The following is a 27,438-nucleotide window of genomic DNA, read 5'->3' on the forward strand; positions in this document are numbered from 1 at the left end:
GGTTCTAGGGGTGTCTGTTGAGATTCTGGAGTTATCAATCATCCACTGTGTTTTTTTTCTCCTCTATATATAATTTTTTACACAATTAACAAGGTGACACTAATTTTCTTCATCTCAATACCTTCAAATTGCCTCTTTGGAGACTGTTCCTGGAACTTAACAATGTGGATATGTTTTGTTAATAGTAATTAATCTCTCATACAGTACATCCAGACCATGATTTCCTCCCCTCTTCTCTGAACCCATTCCTCCCCTGTTTCCCTTTGGAAAAGAGCAGACCTCCTAGTGACATAACCAAACATGACATAGCAAGATACAAGAAGACTAGACACAAACCCTTATTTCAAGGCTAGGTGAGGCAACCCAGTAGGTGGAAGAGAGAGAGGCAGCCCCATTCTTGCTGTTAGGAATACCACAAAAAATACTAAGATTACAATCCTAATATATGTGTCGATGACCTAGCATAGATCCATGCATGTCTGTCATTACTGTGTAGTCTCTGTGAGGCCCTGTGAACCCTGGTTAGTTGATCCTGTGGGTCATGTTCTCCTGGTGTGGATATCTTGCATTGTAGAGCACTTGTATTTCCACTACACTAGGGCAGAGGGCCCTCCGGTTAGTTTTGTCAATTTTGCATGAACTGAATCACATTAGAAAAAGGCATCTTGACTCAGGAATTACCTTCACCAGGTTGTTCCATAGGCATGTCTACAGGGTGTTTTCTTAATTAGTGTTTAATGAATGATGTGGGAAAGCCAAGACCATGGTGGGTAGTGCTACTTCAGGGCAGTTGGCTCTGTGGTACAGAAGAAACGAAGGTGAATGAGTCATGGAGAACAAATCAGTAAGCATTATTCCACTTGGATCCTCCTCTGCTGAAGTTTCTTACAAAATTATCTTCAGTTCTCTCAATATCAGGCTACCAATAGGACATTAAATCCAAATAAACACACTACCTGCCACCGGCTGCTTTTGGTCAGGGTGTTTATTATGCAAAAGAAAATTAACAAGGTAAGAGGGCTTGTATATTTTTATTGTATTTTATTTCTAGTACCACTTGTATTTTATTTCTACTGTGAGGACTATTTTAATTTTCTATTATACTAATTCTATAATTGGTAGCTGGTAGCATAAGAAATGATTTCTATGTTCATATTAGTTCTAATAAAAGCTTTCCTTAGATTTCTTGTATATTTCTATATTGTTTGCAAATCACATATATTACTCTTGTTGATGTTTGCATCTCTTATATTTTTATTGACTTATTAAATAGAAACCACTGTTCAGCAGTAATAGTGAACATCTTTGGCTTTCTATTGGTACATTTCTTTCTTTTTTTTTTTTTTTGGATTTTCGAGACAGGGTTTCTCTGTGGTTTTGGAGCCTGTCCTGGAACTATCTCTTGTAGACCAGGCTGGTCTCGATATTGGTACATTTCTTAAGCTGGTACTGAATGGTAACACATAGCATTGATTATGTGCACAGTATTAACATGTATGAATAGACATGTGTACATATTCTCTATGATGAGCATATATTTTTGGGCATGTATGTACATCATCTATTCATGTACAGTCTCCTGAAGATTAATCATGATAATTTTCACATGGTAGAAAAACTTGTCCCATTTCTGCTTCATTTTTTAGGTATCATAAGCTTTAGTAATTTTATATATATTTTAAAGTCTGAAAAATGTTATAATTACTGATTTCAGGAACTTTGGAATTCATTTGGAAACAAGGTAAGGAGAATATGAATTCATTTAAATTTCCCACATAGATACTATTACTAGTTGTGGTGCTTGTTTCCTTCTGTAAGTTCAAATCCCTGCCGTGCCCCGTGATTAGATCACAAAGCTCTTCTCTACTTTCAGAGTATACTGCTGCCAAAGAACTCTCAGATTTGTCTCTTTAGTGATGACGCCAACTTCAGATGATAATTTCGTAAGTACTACCATTTACAGCTCATTAGTTTTGATTTCCCAAGTTTGGGGTTGTAATTCCACTTCATCTTCCACCAGCTCAATTCTTCACTTTTATTCTTCTACCTGTGATGAGTCAGACTTCTCTTGTAGCTTTGGAGATTTTCTGCATAATACTATATTTTGTGGCTTCGTTCTCTTCAGCTAAGGATCTCAACACTTTTCATTCTTAAGGCTCCCTGAGTACCCATGATCTTCACATGAAGTCCATCACAATTTAGGGCAAATGATGATTTTTATTTATTCATTTTTCCCTTTCCCATCTATTATCTCTTGTAATAATGTGATTAATTAGCCCTTGTGGCTTTCCCACCTATTTCAAATTTTATTATCTTTGTTCTAGTACCTTCAGATTTGCTGGTTGATTTCTATAGTATCAAATCTACTGATAAACACTTTTTGTTCATTTCTGTTCATCTGAATTCTAACATTTACTTTTTAGTTACTTACTGTCTCTATCAGATATGTCAATTAACAGTTTCTCTTATAATTCTAGCTCAATAATTAGAAAACTGTCATGTTATTTCCTGTTATTATTTGAATGTCATTTTCTGTAGACCATGACTATATTAAAACGACTATGTTAAACATTTTAAAATTAAAACATGAGATGTTGCCAACAGGTCATGTGTAATTCATTTGTTCCTCAGTAGAAACGCTATTTTGGGAGTCTGAAAACCATGAATTTGGGGTCTGCCTGGATGAAGTAGGTCACTGACACTGTGTCATTATGAAAATATTGCCAGTGGCTACTTCCCATCTCATCTCTGTCATCTGCTCACTGTGATGTGACCAGGTACACTGGACCACACATTTCTATCCCATAATAATGTTCTGTCTAACAGATACAAGCTACTACATAGACTGAGCCCTCTGAAACCATAAACCATGATCTTTCTTTTCTTGACTTGTCTCTCCCAGTTTTGTCACAGCAATAAAATAGTTCACTAACATGGCACTCGATGTATTTTATCATCAAGGTTTCATGAACTTTTATTTTCGCATAAATTGTATACAGATCAACTTCAGTATCTATCATATATGTGATGATGGTTCTCTTCTGATTACTATAGTCTATGGTTTTATCTTTACCTTTAGTTCTAGTCTTTCTAGTCTAGTGATAGGTGGCTCTGTGTTTGTGCATTGGGCAGATGTTCAAACACCACAAGTCAGAAAGACTTTCACAGACTTCTAGTCTGTGAGGAAAACCTGGGGTTTTCATGTCAAGCTCACTTTTGTATTTTGTTTCTTGCAATGCTTTCTTGCTCAGGTCTCTTTTTATGCAGGCAGTGGTATGAAACAGCTATGCTAAAATGTCTATTGCTGTCTCATCTCCAGGGGCTTCTTACTGAAGTCTTGAGTGTCCTTCGACAGGGAAACACACCTTTAGCTTTTCTGTGTTTATTTCTTGCTTGGCTGACATTGATGGTTTTATCTCTAGCCCAAATTAAAACTACTCTCTTTGGAATAAAGTTTCTAGATTTATATTGAGGTACTAGCTGATAAAACCACTTATGATAATGCCAAAAGAACTATGGCTTGGGGATATGAGGCAGCCCCTCACTGTTCTTGTTCAGAAATAAAAGGTAAATACATATTTAAATCTTTCCACTTTTAGTCAATCTATAAAGTCTTGAAATGGATGTTTTTATGAGTTTACTAATTTTACAGTTTTGAGGGATTGATTTCTTTTTTAACAATGTTTACATTCTTTTTAACTCTTTTATTTAATTAACTTTTAAAATTTATCTTACATATTGACAGTTTCCCCTCCCTCCTCTCCTCCTGTTGTCTTCCCTGACTCCTATTCCCCCTCCTCATTCACTCCTTCTCCATCTCCATTTAGAAAAGGGCAGCCCTCCCATGGGCTTGAACAAAGCATGGCATATCCAGCTGAGTTGGGACCAAGTTCTTTCTTCTGCAACAATACTGGACTAGGTAACTTAGTATGGGAAACAGGTCCAAAGAAGCCAGATAAGTGCCAGGGACAGGTGCTTATCTCACTGATAGGAGCCTTATAAACAGACTGAGATATGCAACTGTTATATACAAGCAGAGGACCTAGTTCTGTTTCTTCCAGGTTCCCTAACTGTTGGTCCAGAGTCCATGTGCTCCCAGGAGCTCAGATCAACTGTCTGTGTGGGTTTCCCCATCATGGCCTTGATCCCTCATGACTCATACAATACCTCCTCCCTTACTTCAGAAGGACTCCTGGAGCATGGCCCCTTTGTTTGGCTGTAGATCTCTGCATCTGTTCTCATCAGTTACTGGATAAAGTTTCTCTGATGACAATTAGGGCAGTCACCAATCTTGTTACAGAAGAAGGCCAGTTCAGGTACTCTCTCCATTACTGCTAGGAGTCTTAGCTAGGATCATCCTTGTGGACTCCCAGGGGTTTCCTTGGCACCTAACCCCGAAATGTTCTTCCCCATCAACAGTTCTCTTTTGTTACTCTCCTACTCTGCCCCACCCACAAACTACCTCCAGCATCTAGCCCACCCAACTCTCCCTTTCAAGTTCCCACACTCACCCCACCCCCCAGCACCAAGGAGATCTCTTCTATTTCCCGTTCCCAGAGAAATTCATGCATCCTGCTTTGGGTACTTTTTGTTATCTCCATGAGACTATGAATTGTAGGTTGGTTATCCTATGCTTTTAATATCCACTTACAAGTGAGTACACACTATCTTTGTCTTTCTGGGTCTAGGTTACATCACTGAGAATAATATTTTCTAGTTTCATCTATTTACCTGAAAATTTCATGAGGTAATTATCTTTTCCAGCTGAGCAATAGTCAATTGTTTAAGTGTACCACATTATCTTTATCATTTCTTCAATTGATGAGAATCTAGGTTGTCTCCACATTCTGGCTACTATGAATAATACTGCCATGAACATTGTTGAGTACGTGCTCTTGCAGTATGATTGAGCATCCTTTGGGTGTATGCCCAAGATTGGTACTGAAAGGTCTTGAGGTTGATTATTTCCCATTTTTGTGAGAAGACACCATATTGACTTCCAAGGTGGCTGTAAAAGTTTGCATCCCACCATCAGTGGAGGAATGTTCACCTTACTCCACATCCTCTTCTATATCAGGTGTTATCAGTGTTTTTGATCTTCCTCATTCTGACAAGGATAATATGGTATCTCAGAGTCATTTCAATTTGCATTTCCCTGATGTCTATGAATGTTTGATGAGGGATTCTCTGTATGCTATGATTGCCACTAGTTAATAATGAAACTGCTTTGGGCCTATAGCAGGGCAGAACAGATATAGGCAGGGAAAGCTTAACTGAATACTGGGAGAAAAAAGGCAGAGTCAGGAGAAGCCATGTGGCCACACCACTGACAGATTCTGGGGATGGAACTTTACCCAGTAAGCCACAGCCATGTGATGATACACATATTAATAGAGATGGGTTAGTTTAGGATACGAGTTAGCCAAAATTTGTTTAAGCTATTGGGTAAACAGTATTGCAATTAATACAGATTTCTCTGTGATTATTTCAAAGCTGAGCAACTGGGAATGAACTAACAGCCTTCATACTACAGATGTTGAAAAATTCTGTAAGTGTATTTTGAGCATCTGAGATTATTCTGTAGAGAATATTCTGTTTAGATCTATACTCTATTTTTAATTGGATTTATTTGATATTTTGATGTCTAGTTTCTTGAGTCCTTTATATATTTTGGAGATTAGTTCTTTATCAGATGTTGGGTTGGTGAAGATTAAGGTATTATGTTTGTTATTTCATTTAAAATGTAATGTATAATTAAGAAGTATAAGTTATTAGAGACTCATCTATAATAGTCAGGATTTTAGTCATGTTAGATTTTCTATATGTACAGAGATGTATTTCTGATAGATAGGTATTCTTCAAATCTTTCAAAGACCTTGAGAATATGGCATTTAAATGTTTTAATAACTTAGGAGTTTTTATAAGTGAGACACATCTGCTCTTGGCAACACCAAGCTACTTCAAGAGGATGATGGGCATTAAAGAGGCTCCATATAGCATTTGCTAGCCATTTGGGTAAGAAACTGCTCTTACCTGGACTGCTTAACTGGACATGCAGGACACACAGAGAAATTACTGCAGAACATGCCTAAAGGTGAAATGGTCCTCTGGGGTTCCTGCTTCATGAAAGAGTCTACAAGATATTCTACAGCACACAGAAGAAAGTAACCATCAAACTGCCAATATAGGTGAAACTATCTTTGAAATTTCCACAAAGCAAGAAATTTCAAAGATAGTTTACTTAGGTAATATTATATTCTTCTGGAGTCTTTGATGGAGTTGACAAATACATAGATTCTTATAGTTATAGTTTTCCTTAGTTATGATAAAAGATAATGTAGATATAAATATTGTAACTGTAATTCTTACTTGATACTTGTTTTGTTATATGTAATTTTACTATGTTGAAGATAAAGCCTTTTTTTTTAAATTTAAACAGAAAAAGAGAGGTGATGTGGGTTTTTCCTTTGTATGCTGTGAATACCATTGTTTAATAAAGAAACTGCCTTGGTTCTGCACGGGGAATAGAAGTAGATGGGGAAGTGCTGGGAGGAAGAAGGTAGAGTATGAGAGATGCCGTGGAGCCACCAGAGTCAGACATGCCAAAGCTTGCCAGAATGCCACTGCCACATTGTGATACAAATGTTAATCAAAATAGGTTAACTTTATATGTAAGAGGTAGCCAATAAGAAACTAGAGCTAATGGGACAAGAAGTGATTAAATTAATACAGTTTCTGTTTGATTATTTTGGGTCTAAGCTAGCTGGGCAGCCAGGATGAACAAGCAGACCCTCCTCCTACAGGTGGTGGAGTAGGACTTAATGGGAAGAAAGTTCAGTGGGTAGCAGCAGTGGAGTTACAACATGCCTATGGGTCTCACCCCTGCTGGCCAGCTACTGGGGTCTGCTGCAAAGTGATTTCTTAACTAGAAGTCATGGTGTTATAGACTATATCACATATACATATATGCATACATAAAAGCACATGTTACTTGTGAATATATGAAGTCTTAACTCAAAAGTATGTGTTGTACATTATGTTTGACAAAATTGATTAGCTACAAAAGTAATGTATTTTATTGTTTTATTTTTTGTTTTGCTGAGCTTCTTTGTTTTTTATTTTGTTTTTGTTTTGTTTTTATATTCTCTAAGATTCCTATTCAATTATAGTACTAATCACAGGTTCAGCTAAAGTTAATGCATGGGTGGTGGCAGTGAAATGGAATAGATGGAGAAATACAGTCCCAACCAAAGCCTTTCCTTGTGCAGTCCACTTGGCTACATACATTTCAGTAGAAATGCAGAAATGTATGCAGAAAAGTCTGTCCTTTGGCTGTTTACTGACATCTCCCAAATCACATTACTCATCTGTCCTTTTTGTGTTTTACTTTTCCTCTACCTAACACATTTGGAAATGTCAGTAAATCACAATATAGGCTTTTATGAGAGAATATTCATTATTAAATCAACAAAAGAAATCAAGAGACACCAAAAACTTTGAACCATAGTCTTCAGTGGTATTGGATCCTGGCCTTAAATAAAATAAATACATTGAATAGATAGATAGATATAGATGACAGATAAGTAAATAGGTAAAGAAGTCAGATATAGAATAAGATGTCTTGCCAGGCCCTGTGCTGAAAATTGTTGGAAATCTGAAAGATAAAACCAACTGCTTAGATCACAATTGCGTTCCTTGTGATTTGGAGATGTACAGGGAACGTGCACCTGTATCATTGTGTGAAGTACTTTATTGACAATCATTGAGCAGTCTTCAGCTCCAGGAGGACATGAAATATCATTTAGAAATAATTCTAACTTTATTAAATTAATTCTAACTTAGTATGTAACTAACATCTTTACTTGATACTTTTTATTCCCTTTATATATTTTAAAATCTTGAAACTGCAAAAGTTCTAACATGCATATCAAATAATTAAAACACAATTTTTATATTCACTATTAAACATAGATTTCTGCATAATTTATTTGTTACTTGAATATAAAATCACTCAACAGGAAGGAAAGATGTGGAAAATGAATATAAATATGTACATTTTAATTCAGGATATAAATCCAGTCAGTGAAATTATGTTCTAAATGTTTATGCTTGTTTTGGTACACATTGAAAACCACTATTTTGTTAAAGGAAACTGTCACTTTTTCAGAGTACCCATTTTCAGAACAACTAAGAAATTAGGAAATGAATGTTTTTAGACCAGTAATACAGTAAAATTAACTCTTTATTACCCTGCATCTAACTAAAATAAAATTTTGTATATCTAGAATACCTAATGAACATTACTATAAGTTTGACTATCATAAATGCCTACCTATTAATCAGTAATTTTAATTAAACATTACATTTTTAAATGAATTTTATATACATAATACCTTAAACAAGAGTAAAAATAAAAATATACAGAATTGACCTTAAATTTGTATCAATAAACTAAAATTCATACCAATGAAAAAATATTCACTTCTATATCATATTTCCTTTAAATGAAAACAAATATTTATAAACAATAATTTTGGGAATTTGGGTATAATTTTCTACAAACTACTTCCTGCTGTTTGTTGGGAAAAGTATTTTAGGGTTCACAGAGACCTTTTGGGGGGTCTTGTTCCAACAGACCACCTTAGCCTAGAAGAAATTCATAGGTTCTCATCTTCTGTGAAAAGAAAAGCAGAACCTCTTTTCCAAAGTATCATATCCTTATATTCAAATTATGAAGTCAAAATACCTTTAAAATATATATGTTATTTTAGTTTAGCAGTGCAAACAATAAACTATCTCTTTGTAGTTAGCTCATTCACAGCCAAAACATTTAAAGAAAACACAATAGTTTACATAACCCTGACTCTCTGCATACTTTCCACCTTGATGTGTATTTTCCTATTACTTTATATTATTTATCTTTACTCCTTTAATTTATATGTCTGTAGTCTTTTATATTACTTTTACTGTCTCTTTAAAGACTTTGTTTTATTTTTAAAACAATTTATTTCTTTTTATAACTATCTATACTATTTTTCTTCTCTCTCCCAAGCCAACTTACATTTTTTTACATATGCTGTGATCTGTTAAGGGGTTTAGTTATTCTGACTTTGCTTTATTGTGTATCTGTAATCATTTTCAAACCAGGAGTGCTTTTCTTTCAAAATGGTAAGTGGGCATGACTGGAACCAACTTTACAATCCTGCCTGCTGGCTTTGCCCCATCCAACATGATGGAGGTATGCTCACTGCTTCTGCAAATCATGCTCACATCCCCAGTTTGAGGAACACAGTGGGTCTATGTCACCATTAAGCAACTAAAAGCATGCTGCTCATAAACTGCATTTAAGTGCAGGACCTGGTAGCACGAACTAGAAAGCCATCTCTTAAAGAAGCCATGCATTTGCTGCTAATGCTGAGTCAGGAAATCTTCTCTTAAATGTGCCACACCTCTGCTCACCGCCAGCAAACAGTCTATCTGGAAAAAAATGCAGCTACCAAGAAGCTACGCTTGGCTACCAATTTTGTTGGTCTAGAAGCCCTCTTTTTTTTCCTTAGGCTTTATTAGGTCTTATGTGGATCCATGTTCCAGATGGTGGGTACCAGTTTTTTGCACACAAAAGAGTTTCTTAATTGCTGGGAATGGAGTTTAACAAAGTTTTATTTATTTGTGTATAAACTCACAGAAAGGGTTTGATCTGCAGTCCTCTGTGTGTGCTGGGAACTGGAACCAAATCCAGCACCCAAAAGGCCCATGCATGCTTTTAGTCTGCACTTATAGTACATGAGACCATGCCCAAAATGGACCAGTATCTTAGAGGCTATTGGCTGAAGGAGTTTCCACAGCATTTCCCCATTAGTTTCCATCATAGAAAAAGCATCAAGATGAATGCTGTCAAACAGGGATCTGGATTGTGAGAACTTGAGTCTGTTTGAACTTGAATCACCATAAAGATCACCACTTTAACTTTTTACTCATTCTCACTAATTGATGGCTCATTCTCACTGACTTCTGAACTTGAAAGGTAGACTTTAGCTTAAACTCACATTGTATTTTTGTATCAGACACACAAGCTACAGCATCAATTCTAATACCATATTAGTAAAAGAATAGCAGTGACTAATTGCATGCTTAGCATAAAGTTCTCATCTGTTGTATTTTTACCTTCTATGGAAACTTTGGAGACAATTCCTTAAGTTATTTTAGATGTCAATGAATATAAACAACTGTCATATTTAATATGTGTGTGTATTTACATATACATATACCCATGATATCCTTATGACCCAGGCATAGACATACCCAGTATCTCCAAACATGTTCCTGTATCAGATGTGTGATTAAAAAACAATTTTATTATTTTTTTCTTATATAGTATATCCCAATTACTATTTTCCTTCCCTTTACTCATCCTAAATCCTCCCCAATACCTGTCCCATAGGAATCCTTTCCCTTTCTTCCTTCCATTAGAAAACAAACTGGTTTCTAAGGGATAATGACATAATAAATAGATTACAATGTAATATATTATAATATAGCAAAGTTAACACATAGGAAATGAATAAAACAAACAAAAAGAGGGAAAACTAAGAGAAGGCAAAAGAATCACAGAACCTCTTGTTCCCATACTTTGGAATCCCTTAAAAATATGAAACCTGAAACCATCCTGTAAGTGCAAAGGACCTCGTGCTCACCTATTCAGTCCCTGTGCATGCTGCCTCAGGCTCTGAAAAGTCATCTGGGTTTTGATTATGTTGATTTAAAGGTCCTTGTTTTTATAATATTCTTCACAACCTCAGACTCTTATGCTCTTTCTGCCTCTTCTTCTGTGGGATTCATGTGACCTAAAGGAAGGGATTTAATGGATACATCCCATTTAGGACTGGGTGTTCAAAGGTCTCTCAACCTATGCATAATGTCTGGCTGTGTGTTTCTATATCTGTTTCTATTTGTTGCAGGAAGAAGTATCTCTCATGAAGGCTAAGCAAAATACTGAATTATGTGTTTAGTCAAAAGTCAACAAAAGTCATTTTATTGCTCTGTTTGTCTGTTTGTTCGTTTGTTTGTTTGTGGTTTTACCACAGATCCCTGGGTTATTTAATCTCGGGTTGTTGTTTACCTAAGCAGTGTTGAGTTTAGGTGCTATTGCATAAAATGGGACATATGTCAAATGTGATATTCCTTGGTAATCCCCCCATGCTTTGTGCCTCCATTGCTCTAACACATCATGCAGACATGACGCTATTGTAGAAGAACAAGTTTGTGGATGTACTGGTGTCAGTGTTTAAGCTTCTCCTTTGGTAGCATGCCAAGTACCTTCCTCTACCAAAGATGCTAGCATATGGAGGTGAAGTTTCAATGTTATGTCCAATGGGCTGTATAGGCATTGTCTTCAACAATGTTGTTGCAATTTTTGTGGAAGGAAAACTATAGTATTGGCAATAGCCAGGGTTGTTTAGAAATTCCCATGGCACCCCTTTGACAAACAATTCAATTAGGTATAACCAAATACAGGGACTGGAAAACTACATTTGGTGACAAGAGATGACAAGTTTATACTGTCTTCCACATTATTGGATGATATTATTTAAATCACATCTATATATTTATATATTTATGGAAAATTCTTCTATTTCCATTGTACTATTCAAATGACCCTATATTTCAGCTGTCTCTTTCTGTATTCACTCATGTGTTACAAGCCTTCTTACCCTACCACACTTGATTCTCCTGTTTTTGCCCTCCTCATTCCATCCATACCTATTTAATCTATTTCCCTCTTCTAATGAGATATATCTGTCCCCCATAGTCCCTTACTCTATACTTAACTTCTGAGGATCTACAGATTGTAACTTGGTTATCACTAACAACAGCTGATGGCCACATATTAGCAAATACATACCACATTTGTTTTTCTAGGCCTAGAATAATACATTTAGGGTAATTTTTTTTCAAGTTTCAATCAATTATCTGTGGATTTCATGATTTCATTTTTTTACCAGTTAAGTAATACTTTATTGTGTAAATACATGATGACCAACTGACCCATATAAGCTTTTATAAAAATAGTGTATTCTTTCAGATGTCACAGAAACAGAGTATCAACCTTTAAACAAAAAGTATAAATGTTCTTTACAAATAAAGTTTTAATGATACTCAAAATTATTACTGACTTTGTGTTAAGACTTATAAAGACATTTTCTAGTTGATGGCCTAAAATCAATGTAATATGGGCAGTTCTAACTGAATTTACTGTATTTAATGTTTTTTTTTAAAGAAAGGAATGAAACCCTCCTATACTCTACAAACTCAGTGTAACTCCAAAATCCAAACTGCAAATTAGCAGAGAGAATCAAGAGAAGAATTCTGAAACACAAGCTCTAACTACACAGAGAGGACTGAGAGGACCAAGAGAGGAATCCTGAAGCATGGCTGCAGCTACATAAAGAGGACCAAGGGGGAAACTTTGAAGCATAGGCTGTGAGTGCCCAGAGTAGACCATGGGAGTGAACCAAGAGAGATGGTCAAGAGAGAGGGCAAAGAGAGAATTCGGTGGCTCCCTGAGACATAGAAAATGGCAATGCAGAACAGACCAAGAATAGTTCCCAAAGACACAGACAGCTACTGCATAAATTGGACCAATAGGCAAACACACTCTGCACCAATAGGAGGAAGAGATGGGTATGTACCAAAGCAAGAATTCATTCAATCACCTGAAAAGCAACATGGTAACACCAGAACCCAGTTGTCATACATCAGGAAGACTTGATCATTCTAACCCAGAAGAAGCAGAAGAAAACAATTTTAAATGTAATTTTATAAGAATGATGAAGACTTTTAAAGAGAAAAATGAGGAATTCCCTTAAAGAAATGGAGAAAAAGACAAACAAAAAATTGAAAGAAACCCACAAATCTCTGAAAGAAAGCCAAGAAAAAAAAAAAACAATCAAGCAGGAGTAACAAGTAATTTAAACAGGTCAAGACTTAAAGCCTGAAACAGAGGCACTAAGAAAATACAAACTGAGGGAATTATGGGCATGGAAAATATGGGCAAGTTAATGGGAACTATAGAGGAAGCATAACCAACAGGATACAACATATAAAAGAGAGAATCTCAGAGTTTGAAGATATGATAGAAAGAAATAGATTCATTGATCAAAGAAAATATTAAATCCAATAAATTCTTAATACAAAACATCCAGGAAGTATGGGATACCATGAAAATATCAAACCTTACAATAATGGGGACGGAAGAAGAAGAACTCTAGCTCAAAGGAACAGAAAATATGTTCAACAAAATCAGAGATTCAAACTTTCCAAACCTAAAGAAGAATATCCCTAAGAAGGTACAAGAAGCTTACAGAACACCAAATACACTGCCCTCCCAAAAAGTCCCCTTGCCATATAATAATCAAAACACAAAACATATAAAGTAAAGAAAGAATATTACGAGCTAAAAAGAAAAAAGATCAAGTAATATATAAAGACAGACCTGTCAGAATTACACCTACTTCTTTTTTTTATTGAGAAAAGAAAAAAAAAACAAATTTCCTCCTCCTCCCAGTCTCCCATTTCCCTCCCCCTCCTCCCACCCTTCTCCCCCTCCTCCCACCCTTCTCCCCCTCCCCCCACTCCTCTCCCCCTCCTTCTCCAGCCCAAAGAGCAGTCAGATTTCCCTGCCCTGTGGTAAGTCCTAGGTCCTCCCCCCTCCGTCCATTTCTAGGAAGGTGAACATCCAAACTGGCTAGGCTCCCACAAAACCAGCACATTAGGTAGGTTCAAAACCCCGTGCCATTGTCCTTGGGTTCTCATCAGCCCTCATTGTTCGCCATGCTCAGAGAGTCCAGTTTTATCCCATGCTTTTTCAGTCACAGTTCAGTTGGCCTTGGTGAGCTCCCAATAGATCAGCTCCACTGTCTCAGTGGGTGGGTGCTCCCCTCGTGGTCCCGACTTCTTTGCTCATGTTCACCCTCCTTCTGCTCTTCATCGGGACCTTGGGAGCTCAGTCCAGTGCTCCAGTGTGGGTCTCTGTCTCTGTCTCCATCCATCACCAGATGAAGGTTCTATGATGATATGCAAGATATTCGTCAGTATTGCTATAGGATAGGGTCATTTCAGGTTCCCCATCCTCAGCTGCCCAAGGAACTAACTGGGGACCTCGGCTTGGGCATCTGGGAGCCACTCTAGGTTCAAGTCTCTTGCCAACCCTAAGGTGGCTCCCTTAACTAAGAACCGTGCTTCCGTGCTACCCCATCCAACCTTCCTTCATCCCAATCCTCCCCCTTCCCCAAGCTCCCCCCATTCTCCCGCTATCCCCCCTCTCTCCCCATCTCCCCTTACCCCCATCCCACCCCACCCCCAAGATCTCAATTTTCTCCCCGGCAATTTTGTCTACTTCCCTTAGCCAAGAGGACAACTATATGCTTTTCCTTTGGTTCACCTTCTTACTTAGCTTCTTTGGTATCACCAATTGTAGACTCCGTGACCCTTGTTTATGGCTAGAAACCAATTATGAGTGAGTACATCCCATGTTCATCTTTTTGGGTCTGGGTTACCTCACTCAGGATAGTGTTTTCTATTTCCATCCATGCATGCAAAATTTGAGAAGTCATTGTTTTTTACCGCAGCATAGTACTCTAATGTGTTGATATTCCACACTTTCTTCATCCATTCTTCCATTGAAGGGCATCTAGGTTGTTTCCAGGTTCTGGCTATTACAAATAATACTGCTATAAACATAGTTGAACAAATGCTCTTGTCATATGATAGGGCATTTCTTGGGTATATTCCCAGGAGTGGTATTGCTGGGTCCAGGGATAGGTTGATCCCGAATTTCCTGAGAAACCGAAACACTGACTTCCACAGTGGTTGCACAAGATTGCATTCCCACCAGCAATGGATGAGGGTTCCCCTTCCTCCACAGCCTCTCCAGCAAAGGCTATCATTGGAGTTTTTTATTTTAGCCATTCTGACAGGTGTAAGATGATATCTCAAAGTTGTTTTGATTTGCATTTCCCTGATTGCTAAGGAGGTTGAGCATGACCTTAAGTGTCTTTTGGCCATTTGAACTTCCTCTGCTGAGAATTCTCTGTTCAGTTCAGTGCCCCATTTTTTAATTGGGTTAATTAGCATTTTAAAGTCTAGTTTTCTGAGTTCTCTATATATTTTGGAGATCAGACCTTTGTCTGTTGCAGGGTTGGTGAAGATCTTCTCCCAGTCAGTAGGTTGCCTTTTTGTCTTGGTGACAGTGTCTTTTCCTTTACAGAAGCTTCTCAGTTTTAGTAGGTCCCATTTATTCAATGTTGCCCTTAAAGTCTGTGCTGTTGGGGTTACACATAGGAAGCGATCTCCTGTGCCCATCTCCTGTAGGGTACTTCCCACTTTCTCTTCTATCAGGTTCAATGTGTTTTGACTGATAGTGAGGTCTTTAATCCATTTGGACTTGAGTTTTGTGCATGGTGATAGATATGGGTCTATTTTTATTCTTCTACAGGTTGACATCCAGTTATGCCAGCACCATTTGTTAAAGATGCTTTCTTCCTTCCATTGTATACTTTTGGCTCCTTTATAAAAAATGAGGTGTTCATAGGTTTGTGGGTTAAAATTCGGGTCTTCTATCCGATTCCATTGGTCGACTTCTCTGTTTTTATGCCAGTACCACACTGTTTTCATCACTGTAGCTCTGTAATAGAGTTTGAAGTCAGGGATGGTAATGCCTCCAGAAGATCCTTTATTGTATAGGATTGTTTTGGGTATCCTGGGTTTTTTGTTTTTCCATATAAAGTTGATTATTGTCCTCTCAAGATCTGTGAAGAATTTTGATGGGACCCTGATGCATTGATTGCATTGAATCTATAAATTGCCTTTGGTAGAATTGGCATTTTTACTATGTTGATCCTCCCAATCCAAGAGCAAGGGAGGCCCTTCCATTTTTCTGGTATACTCCTCAATTTATTTCTTCAATGTCTTAAAGTTCTTGTCAAATAGATCTTTCACTTCGTTGGTTAGAGTTACCCCAAGATATTTTATGCTGTTTGTGGCTATCGTGAAAGGTGAAGTTTCTCTGATTTCCCTCTCTGCTTCCATATCCTTTGTGTATAAGAGGGCGACTGATTTTTTGGAGTTGATCTTGTATCCTGCCACATTACTAAAGGTGTTTATCAGCTGTAAAAGTTCTTTGGTGGAGTTTTGGGGGTCGCTTAAGTACACTATCGTATCATCTGCAAATAACGAAAGTTTAACTTCTTCCTTTCCAATTCGAATCCCCTTGATCCCCTTATGTTGTCTTATTGCTATTGCTAGAACTTCAAGTACTATATTGAAGAGGTATGGCGAGAGTGGACAGCTTGTCATGTTCCTGAGTTTAGTGGGATGGCTTTAAGTTTCTCTCCATTTCATTTAATGTTATCTGTCGGCTTGCTGTATATAGCTTTTATTATATTTAGCTATGACCCTTGTATCCCTAATCTCTCCAATACTTTTATCATAAAGGGGTGCTGAATTTTGTCGAATGCTTTTTCAGCATCTAATGAGATGATCATATGGTTTTTTTTCTTTCAGTTTATTTATATGCTGGATTACATTGATAGATTTTCGTATGTTGAACCAGCCCTGCATCCCTGGGATGAAGCCTGATTGATCATAATAGATAATTTTCCTAATGTGTTCTTGGATTCGGTTTGCCAGTATTTTGTTGAGGATTTTTGCATCGATGTTCATGAGTGAGATTGGTCTATAATTTTCTTTCTTGGTTGAGTCTTTGTGCGGTTTTGTTATCAGGGTAACTGTAGCTTCATAAAAGGAATTTGGCAATGGCTCTTCTGTTTCTATATTGTGAAATACATTAAGGAGTATAGGTATTAGGTCTTCTTGGAAGTTCTGGTAGAATTCCGCATTGAAACCATCTGGTCTTGGGCTTTTTTTGGTAGGGAGGTTTTTGATAACCTCTTCTAATTCTTCGCGACTAACAGGTCTATTTAGATTGTTCACCTGGTCCTGGTTTAACTTTGGTATATGGTATTTATCTTAAAAAGTGTCCATTTCCTTTACATTTTCCAGTTTTGTGGCATATATGCTTTTGTAGTAAGATCTAATGATTCTCTGAATTTCCTCTGTGTCTGTGGTTATGTCCCCCTTTTCATTTCTGATCTTATTAATTTGCAAATTCTCTCTCTGCCGTTTGATTAGTTTGGATAGGGGTTTGTCAATCTTGTTGATTTTCTCCAGGAACCAGCTTTTTGTTTCATTGATTCTTTGGATTGTTTTCTGTGTTTCTATTTTGTTGATTTCAGCCCTCAGTTTGATTATTTCCAGTCTTCTACTCCTCCTAGGTGAGTCTGCTTCTTTTTTTTCTAGAGCTTTCAGGTGGGCTGTTAAGTCTCCAATGTGAGCTTTCTCTGTTTTCTTTAAGTGGGCACTTAGTGCTATGAACTTTCCTCTTAGGACTGCTTTCATAGTGTCCCATAAGTTTAAGTATGTTGTTTCTTTATTATCATTGAATTCCAGGAAGACTTTAATTTCTTTCTTAATTTCTTCCTTAATCCAGGTATGGTTCAGTAGTTGACTGTTCAGTTTCCATGAGTTTGTAGGCTTTTTGGGTGTAGCATTGTTGTTGAATTCTAACTTTAATCCATGGTGATCTGATAAGACACAGGTGGTTACTAATATTTTTTTGTAACTGTGGATGTTTGCTTTGTTACCAACTATGTGGTCGATTTTTGAGAAGGTTCCATGAGCTGCAGAGAAGAAGGTATATTCTTTCCTATTTGGGTGGAATGTTCTATAGATGTCTGTTAAGTCCATTTGATTCATTACCTCCATTAATTCTCTTATTTCTCTGTTAGGTTTCTGTCTGATTGACCTGTCCATTGGTGAGAGAGGGGTGTTGAAGTCTCCTACTATTAGTGTGTGCAGTTTGATGGCTGCCTTGCGTTTTAGCAATGTTTCTTTTATGTACGTGGGTGCTTTTATATTAGGGGCATAGATGTTCAGAATTGAGACTTCATCCTGCTGAACTGTTCCTGTTATGAGTATAAAATGTCCCTCTCCATCTCTTCTGATTGATTTAAGTTTGAAGTCAACTTTGTTAGAGATTAGTATGGCCACACCTGCTTGTTTCTTAGGTCCATTTGCTTGATAAGCCTTTTCCCAGCCCTTTACTCTGAGTAGGTGCCTGTCTTTGTGGTTGAGGTGTGTTTCTTGTAAACAGCAGAATGTTGGATCCTGTTTTCGTATCCAATCTCTTAGCCTGTGCCTTTTAATAGGTGAGTTGAGTCCATTGACATTAAGTGATATTAATGACCAGTGGATGTTAACTCCGGTCATTTTTTTTTAGTCGTAGAGTTTGTGTGTTTCCCTTCTTTGATTTGTGTTGGTGAAGGGTCTCTAGATGTCTGAGTTATTGTGGTCATTGTTGGACTCCTTGGTTAGTGATTTTCCTTCTATTACTTTCTGTAAGGCTGGATTTGTGGCTGCGTATTGTTTAAATTTGTTTTTATCCTGGAAAATTTTATTTTCTCCATTTATAGTGAACGAAAGCTTGGCTGGGTATAGTAATCTGGGCTTGCATCCATGGTCTCTTAGTTTCTGAAGTACATCTATCCAGGACCTTCTGGCTTTCATGGTTTCCATGGAGAAGTCAGGTGTAAGTCTCATAGGTTTACCTTTATAAGTAATTTGGCCTTTTTCCTTTGCAGTTCTTAATATTCTTTCCTTATTCTGTATGCTTTGTGTTTTGATAATTATATGGCGAGGGGATGTTCTTTTTTGATCCAGCCTATTCGGTGTTCTGTATGCTTCTTGAACCTTCATAGGTATAACTTTCTTTAGGTTGGGAAAGTTTTCTTCTATAATTTTATTAAGTATATTTTCTGGACCGTTGAGCTGCACTTCTTCTCCTTCTTCTACTCCTATTATTCTTAGGTTTTGTCTTTTTATTGTGTCCCATATTTCCTGAATATTTTGTGATGAGAGTTTGTTGGACTTGCTGTTTTCTTTGATCAGAGTGTTTATTTTCTCTATGGTATCTTCAGAATCTGAGATTCTTTCTTCTATCTCTTGTATTCTGTTGGTTATGCTTGTTTCTGTAGACTCTGTTAGTTTACTTAAATTTTCCATGTCCAGCCGGCCCTCTGTTTGTGTTTTCTTCTTTGCCTCCATTTCAGTTTTCAAGTCTTTCACCGTTTCCATTATCTGTTTGATTGTTTTTCCTTGGTTTTCTAGGGTATCATTCGCTGATTTATTCAGTTCTTCAAACTTTCTGTTATATTTCTCATCCATTTCTATTAGGGCGTTTTTTACATGCTGTTTAAGGGCGTCAATCACTTTCATGAAGTCAATCTTTTCTACTTCTTCTTGATTAAGGTGTTCATGTCCTCCCATTGTGAGGTCGCTGGTTTCTGGTGGCTTCATGTTGCTTTTCAGCTTGTTGGGCGAATTCTTGCCTTGGCGTCTACCCATCTCTTCTTCCAAATGCTCCCTTATGGATCTTCTTTACCGGATCAGGTCTCCTTGCCTACCCAATGCTGGCTCTCCCCACCGTTGTCTCTCCCCAACTCTGGGTCTCCCCAACACTGGGTCTCCTGGCGCCGAGAGATCAGTCCTCCGTGCTGATGGGCAGGTGGCAAACAAAGCGCCTACCCTGCTTAGTGCAGGCAGGCCAAAGAAACAAAGGAACTCCCGCCTGCTTGGGTGCCCCGAGGATTGGGACCCAGTGCCCAGACAGGCTGGGCTGGGTGATGTTATGTGCAGAAGGAGGGTGGTGGGGCAAAGTGGGGAGGGTTCTGGATGGAAGCTGGGTGGGCTAGAAAGAAACAGGAGGTATGCAGGGAGTGGGGGCCCTGCAGAGAGCTCAAGAAGGATAATGGGCCAAGGAACCTCTGAACTCCCCTTCCCGTGCTGGTGCCGCGGTGCCAGAAACTCACCCCAACACTGGGTCTCCTGGCGCCTAGAGATCAAGCCTCCGTGCTGGTGGGCAGGTCGCAAACAAAGCGCCTACCCTGCTTGGTGCAGGCAGGCCATAGAAACAAAGAGACTCCCGCCTGCTTGGGTGTCCCGAGGATTCTGACCCAGTGCCCAGACAGCTACACCTGACTTCTTAACAGAAACCACGAAAGCCAGAAGGTCCTGGAAGGATGTAGTGCAGACACTAAGAGACCACAGGAATGAGCCCAGACTACTATACCCATCAAGGTATAAGAGTTAGCCAATAATAAGTTAGAGCTAATGGGCCAGGCAGTGTTTTAATTAATACAGTTTCTATGTGGTTATTTGGAGTGTAAGCTAGCTGAGTGGCTGGGACAAGCAAGCAGCCCTCTCCCTTACAACAACTGGCAAGCCAAAGTGGTCAACTAACTCCTCATAAAATCTAAGAGGGCTTAAAAAGAAATTCTAGAAAAAGAATACAGAGTTTAAAACAGCTTCTTACTGTTTGCTGGTGGCCTGCTGCAGCTCCTTTAAGAAAGATTTTCATGACTCAGCAGCCATAGCAGAAAAAAGAGCTGCACGGTTTTAAAATGTGGCTTCCTGGGCTGTGCCACCATCATGAATTCTGGCTATGAAGCATTTCAATGGCATTTCTGGGTCCAGGTGTTTCTGTGGCCACTAGGATTAGGAGGAAAGTGGCTGAGACCATGCCTGTGGCTCAGTGCTCCCTGCCTGGGCAGGGGGCAGGATCAGGTCTACTAGGCATGAACAAACAGGATAGCATGGCAGATTTCTGCCACCATACAGAAATGTTTCCAGGCTGTGCAGTGCTCTGCATGGCAGATTTGACTGTAACTCAGATAAAAAGGGTTTATGTTCTGCTGTATATAAGAAACACACCTCAACCTCAAAGACAGACATTACTTCAAAGTAAAGGGTTGAGAAAATTTTTCCAATCAAATGAACCTAAAACACAAGTGGGTGTGACTATCCTAATACCTAGCAAAATAGACTTCAAACTAAAATCAATCAGAAGAGATGAAGAAAACCACTTTATACTCATAACTGGAACAATCCATCAAGACAAAATCTCAGCCCTCAACATCTATGCCCCAAATACAAGAGCACCAAAATATGTAAAAAAACATTACTAAAGCTAAAATCATGGATCACATCCCACACACTAATAGTAGGAGACTTCAACAACCCACAGTTCACAATGGAAAAATAATAAAGCAAAATTCAAGAAAAAAGAAAAAGCATATGAATAACCCCTGTATCTTATTGGATCACCATGGTTTAAAGTTAACATTTAATAACAGCATTAATTGTAGAAAGCCTACAATGTCATGGAAATTGAACAGTGCTCAGTTGAACCACCTCTGGGTCAAGGAAGAAATAAAGAAGGAAATTAAAGTCTTCCTAGAATTCAACAAATAGGAAGATATAACATACCTAAACCTAAGTGGGGCTAAGAGCAAAATTCATGGCACTAAGTGCCATAAAGAAAGTGAAGAAATCTCATGCTAGTGACTTAACAGCACACCTGAAAGCTCTAGAACAACAAAAAAAGCAGACTCACCCCGGAGGAATAGACTATAGGAAATAATCAAATTGAGTGCTGAAAACAATAAAGTCAAAACAAAGTAAACAATATGAAGAATTAATGAAACAAGGAGTTGGTTCTTTGAGAAAACCAAGATTGACAAACCCTTATCCAAAGTAATCAAAATGTGAAGAGAGAACATCCAAATTAACAAAATCAGAAATGAAAATAAGGACATAACAACAGACACTGAGGAAATCCAGAGAATCGTTATGTCATACTACAAAAAAAAACTGTACTTAACAAAATTGGAAAGTGTAAAATAAATGGACAATTTTCTGGATAGGAACTACATACCATAATTAAATCAAGACCAGATGAATAATTTAAATAGTCCTATCACCAGAAAAGAAATTGAAGCAGTCATCAAAAGCCTCCCAACTAATAGAAACAGAATGAACATTGCCAATGTTTTTATGAGGTTACTCTGATACCAAACACACACACAGATTCAATCAAGAAAGAGAATTATAGACCAATCTAACTCATGAACATAGATGCAAAAATACTCAAGAAAATATTATCAATCTGGATCTAAGAACACCTATAAAAAATCATCCACCACGATCAAGTAGACTTCATTCCAGAGATGCAGGGATGGTTAAACATATGAAAATCTAACAATGTAATCCTCTATATAAAAAACATTTGATCATCTCATTTGATGCTGAAAAAACATTTGACAAAATCCAAAACCTGTCAAAATAAAGGTGTTGAAGATATCAGGGATACAAAGAACAAATCTAAACATATTAAAAACAATATACTGCAAGTTGACAGCCACAATCAAATTAAATGGAGAGAAACCCAAAAAGATTCCACTAAAATCAGGAACAAGGCAAGGCTGTCCACTTGTTCCATATCTATTCCACATAGTTCTTGAAGTTCTGGCTAGAGCAATAAGACAGCAAAAGGACATCAAGGGGATTCAAGTTGAAAAGAAGCCAAACTTTTGTTATTTGCAGATGATATGGTAGTGTACATAAGTGACCCCAAAAAACTCTACCAGGGAACTCCTATAGCTGATAAATACCTTCAGTAATGTTGTAGGATACAAGATGAACTCAAAAGAAAATTCAGTAGCCTTCTTTATACAAATGCTAAAGAAGGTGAGAAAGAAATCAGAGAAACATCACCATTCACAATAGCCAAAAATAACATAAAATATCTTTAGATAATACTAACAAAAGAAATGAAAGATCTATTTGACCAGAACATTAAGTCTTTGAATTTAAAAAAAAATGGAGAAAGATACCAGAAAATGGAAAGATCTCCCTGCTCTTGGATAGGTAGGATCAACATAATAAAACTGGCAATCCTACCAAAAGCAATCTTTAGATTCAATGCAATCTCCATCAAAATTCCAACACAATTCTTCAATACTCAACTTCATATGAAAATATTAATAAGCCCAGGATAGTTAAAAAACTCCTGTACAATAAGGAACTTCCAGGCTCTCTGCTCCCCCCTGTTCTAGAGACAGCCGCTTCTTTTCGTGCATGCCAGCCTCGTTCCAGAGACACGATGGTGAAGGTCGGAGTGAACGGATTTGGCCGTATTGGACGCCTGGTTACCAGGGCTGCCTTCACTTCTGGCAAAGTGGACGTTGTTGCCATCAATGACCCTTTCATCGACCTCAACTACATGGTCTACATGTTCCAGTATGACTCCACCCATGGCAAGTTCAAAGGCACAGTTAAGGCTGAGAATGGGAAGCTTGTCATCAACGGGAAGGCCATCACCATCTTCCAAGAGCGAGATCCCGCCAACATCAAATGGGGGGATGCCGGTGCCGAGTATGTTGTGGAGTCTACTGGTGTCTTCACCACCATGGAGAAGGCTGGGGCCCACTTGAAGGGTGGGGCCAAGAGGGTCATCATCTCCGCCCCTTCTGCCAAAGCCCCCATGTTTGTGATGGGTGTGAACCATGACAAGTATGACAATTCCCTCAAGATTGTCAGCAACGCTTCCTGCACCACCAACTGCTTAGCCCCCTTGGCCAAGGTCATCCATGACAACTTTGGCATCGTGGAAGGACTCATGACAACAGTCCATGCCATCACGGCCACCCAGAAGACAGTGGATGGCCCCTCTGGGAAGCTGTGGCGAGATGGCCGTGGTGCTGCCCAGAACATCATCCCTGCATCCACTGGCGCTGCCAAGGCTGTGGGCAAAGTCATCCCAGAGCTGAACGGGAAGCTCACGGGCATGGCCTTCCGCGTTCCTATCCCCAATGTGTCCGTCGTGGATCTGACATGCCGCATGGAGAAAGCTGCCAAGTATGACGACATCAAGAAGGTGGTGAAGCAGGCATCCGAGGGCCCACTAAAGAGCATCCTGGGCTACACTGAGGACCAGGTCGTTACCTGTGACTTTAACAGTGACTCCCACTCTTCCACCTTCGATGCTGGGGCTGGCATTGCTCTCAATGACAACTTTGTAAAGCTCATTTCCTGGTACAACAATGAATTCAGCTACAGCAACAGAGTGGTGGACCTCATGGCCTACATGGCCTCCAAGGAGTAAGAAGCCCGCCCTGGACCACCCATCCCAGCAAGGACACAGCAAGAGAGAGGTCCTCGGCTGCTGAGCAGTCCCTGGCCTAACTAACCCTTAACACTGAGCATCTCCCTCCCTCACAGTTTCCATCCCAGACCCCCAGAATAGCAGGAGGGGGCTTAGGGAGCCCTACTCTCTTGAATACCATCAATAAAGTTCATTGCACCCCTAAAAAAAAAAATAAGGAACTTCCAGAGGTATCACCGTCCCATACATCAAAGACTAGTATAGAACTACAGTAATAAAAACAGCTTGGTATTGGCATAAAAACAGACAGGTTGACAAATGGAATTTAATTGAAGACCCAGATATTAATCCACACACTTATGAGCACCTGATTTTTGACAAATAATCTAAAATTATACAATGGAAATAAGGATGCATTTTCAACAAATAGTGCTGGTTTAACTGGATGTCAATATGTAGAAGAATGCAAATAGATTCTTATCTATCACCTAGCACAAAACTCAAGTTCAAATTTTTAAAAGACCTTAATATAAATCTGACCACACTTAAACTGATGGGAAAAAAAGTAGAAAGTAGCCTTCAATGCATGGGCACAGGAGACCACTTCCTTAATATAACAGAGCCATTGAGAGCAAGAATAGATAAATGAGACCTCCTGAAACTGAGAAGCTTCTTTAAAGTAAATGACATAGTCAATAAGACAGAAAGGTAGCCTACTGAATGGTAAAAGATCTTCACCAAATCCACATCAGAGAACTGATCTCCAAAGTATATAAAACTCAAGAAATTACACATCAGAATTCCAAATAATCAAATTAAAAAATAAGAAACAGAACTAAATGGAGAATTCACAGCTAAAGAATCTCAAAAGACCAGAAGACTCTCGAGGAATGTTCAACATCCTTAGTCATGATTGAAATGCAAATCAAAGTGACTCTGAGATACCTTTTTATACAGTCAGAATGGCTAAGTTAAAAAAACACCAATGATAGCTTATGCTGAAGAGAATGTGGAGTAAGGGGAACATTCCTCCATTGCTGGTGGGAATGTAAACTTGAACAACCATTCTGGAAATGAGTATGTCCATTAATCAAAAAGTTGGGAATCAGCATACCTCAGGACCCAGAGATACCACCCTTGGGCATATACCCAATCATACTACAAGAAAATTTGTTCAACTATGTTCATAGCCACATTACTTGTAATAGCCAGAACCTGGAAACAACCTAGATGCCCCTCAAATAAAGTATGAATAAAGAAAATGTGGCACATTTACACAGTGTACTACTCAGTGGTGAAAAACAATAGCATCTTGAAATTTGCATGCAAATAAATGGAACTAGAAAAAAACATCTTGAGTGAGGTAACCCAGATCCAGAAAGATGAACATGGTTTGTACTCACTCATAAGTGGATAGTAGCTGTAAATCAAAAGATAATGAGCCTATAGTTCATGACCTTATAGAGACTAAGTAACAAGGTGAACCCTAAGAAAAACATAAATAGGTTCCTCTGGAAAGGGGAAATAGACAAGATCACCTGACACAATTGGGAGCCTGCGAGTGGGGGGAGATTGGAGGATGGAAGAGAAAGATGGGGGGAGAAGGGGAGAGGTGTGGAGAACTTGAGAAAACAGGATAGTCAAGATGGAGGAAAGACAGAGATGAGAGCATGGCAAGAGATATTTTAATTGATGGAGCAATCATGGGTATAACAAGAAACCTGACCCTGGAGAAATTCCAAGGAGTCCACAAGGATGACCCCAGCTAAGACCCTAAGCAATAGAGGAGAGGATGCCCAAACTGGCCTTGCCCTGTAGTCACGTTGATGAATATCTGAAATTTCACTATAGAACCTTCATCCAGCAACTGATGGAGACAGGACAAAGACCTACAGCAAAGCACTGGGCTGAGCTCGCAAAGTCCAGTTGAAGAGTGGGGAGAGTGAGAATATGAGCAAAAAAGTAAAAACCATGAGTGGGACACCCACTAAAACAATTTACCTGAGCTAATTGGGAGCTTGACACCTCTTGCTGGAAAGGGAAGGAACCAGCAAAGGACCAAACTAGACCCTCTAAATGTCGGTGACAGCTGTTTGACTGTGGCAGTGACATCAGGATTTATCCCTAGTTCTTGTACTGGCTTTTGGGGAACCCACTCTCTTTGGATAGATACGTTGCTCCACATAGATAGAGTAGGAAGGGTCTTGGACCTTCCCTAAAGCAATGTACTTACCCTCTCTGAGGAGTGGAGTAGGGGGAAAGGTAAGGGAATGGGAGGAGGGGAGGGAACGAGAACTGGGATTGGTAAGCAAAATGAAAAAAGATAGTTTGTTTCCTTTTATTTGGAAGAGGGATATATTTATGAAGTTAAAAGGAATTAGAATGGAGACATGGATTTAAATATGATTTTTATTGTATACATATGTGGAATTATCAATAATAATGGAAAATTAATAAAGCCAAATGGTTCTGGGAAAAAGAAGTGAGCATGGTTTGGCTAATTTATTTAGTGCCCATGATATTTATGCCAAGTCATACTCTTACACTCCTGCTACAATGACCTACATTTTATAATCATGCAAAGAACATATTTACTATTTTATTCTGTTACCTGGGCATTGAAAGCCATTGTCACAAACAGTGGCATAAAAACAGGAATTTGTTTTCTAACAAATCTGGAGGCTGTGACTCCAAATTCTAAGTTCCAGAAATGTTAAGTTCTTCTAGAAAAGCATAGCCATCTTTGGCTTTGGAACCTTTCTAGAGATGATTGGTGTTTAGATGTTTCTTGGGAGAGGAGACTCTTAAATGGTCCCTCTTGCTACCTCTTGTCATCCCATGTACTTCTTCATACAACCCCATGTACTAGGTTCTTCCTATTGTCACATAACATGAAATAAATAACAAAAAGCTTTGTGAGGAAATTATTTGTTTATCTTCCATGTTTTATTTTCTGCCTGTCACAAAGGGAAGCCAAGGTAGGGCCGTGACCTGGCAGCAGGAGCTTATGCAGAGCCCCAAGAGAACACTGCATTCTGACTTGCTTCTCATGCCTTGCTCAGCCTGCTTTACTAGACAACCCATGACCGCGTGTTCAGGGGTGGGACCACCCTCATATATATGAAAGACCCCCACCCAAAAGCTAAGCAGCAGTAACACAATTTTTGCAAGGCTTGAACTTAAAATTCGTAAGTTAAACTAGGACAGGGAAGCTCAACCACAAGACAAGGGTGGAGGGCCAGGCAGGATATCTGATATCTGCGGTCGGCTACCTAGCCCCTGTTATGAGGAACCAACTTGAAAAGGGGGAAACTGAGTAAGGAACCAACTAGAAAAGGGGAAACTGAGCTGATTACTTGAGAATCCCCGCAATTGTCCTTGAG

Source organism: Microtus oregoni, unplaced genomic scaffold (genome assembly GCF_018167655.1).
Source record: "Microtus oregoni isolate MIOR12 unplaced genomic scaffold, Mior012 000003F_ref0000135, whole genome shotgun sequence".
Taxonomy (NCBI): Eukaryota; Metazoa; Chordata; class Mammalia; order Rodentia; family Cricetidae; genus Microtus; species Microtus oregoni.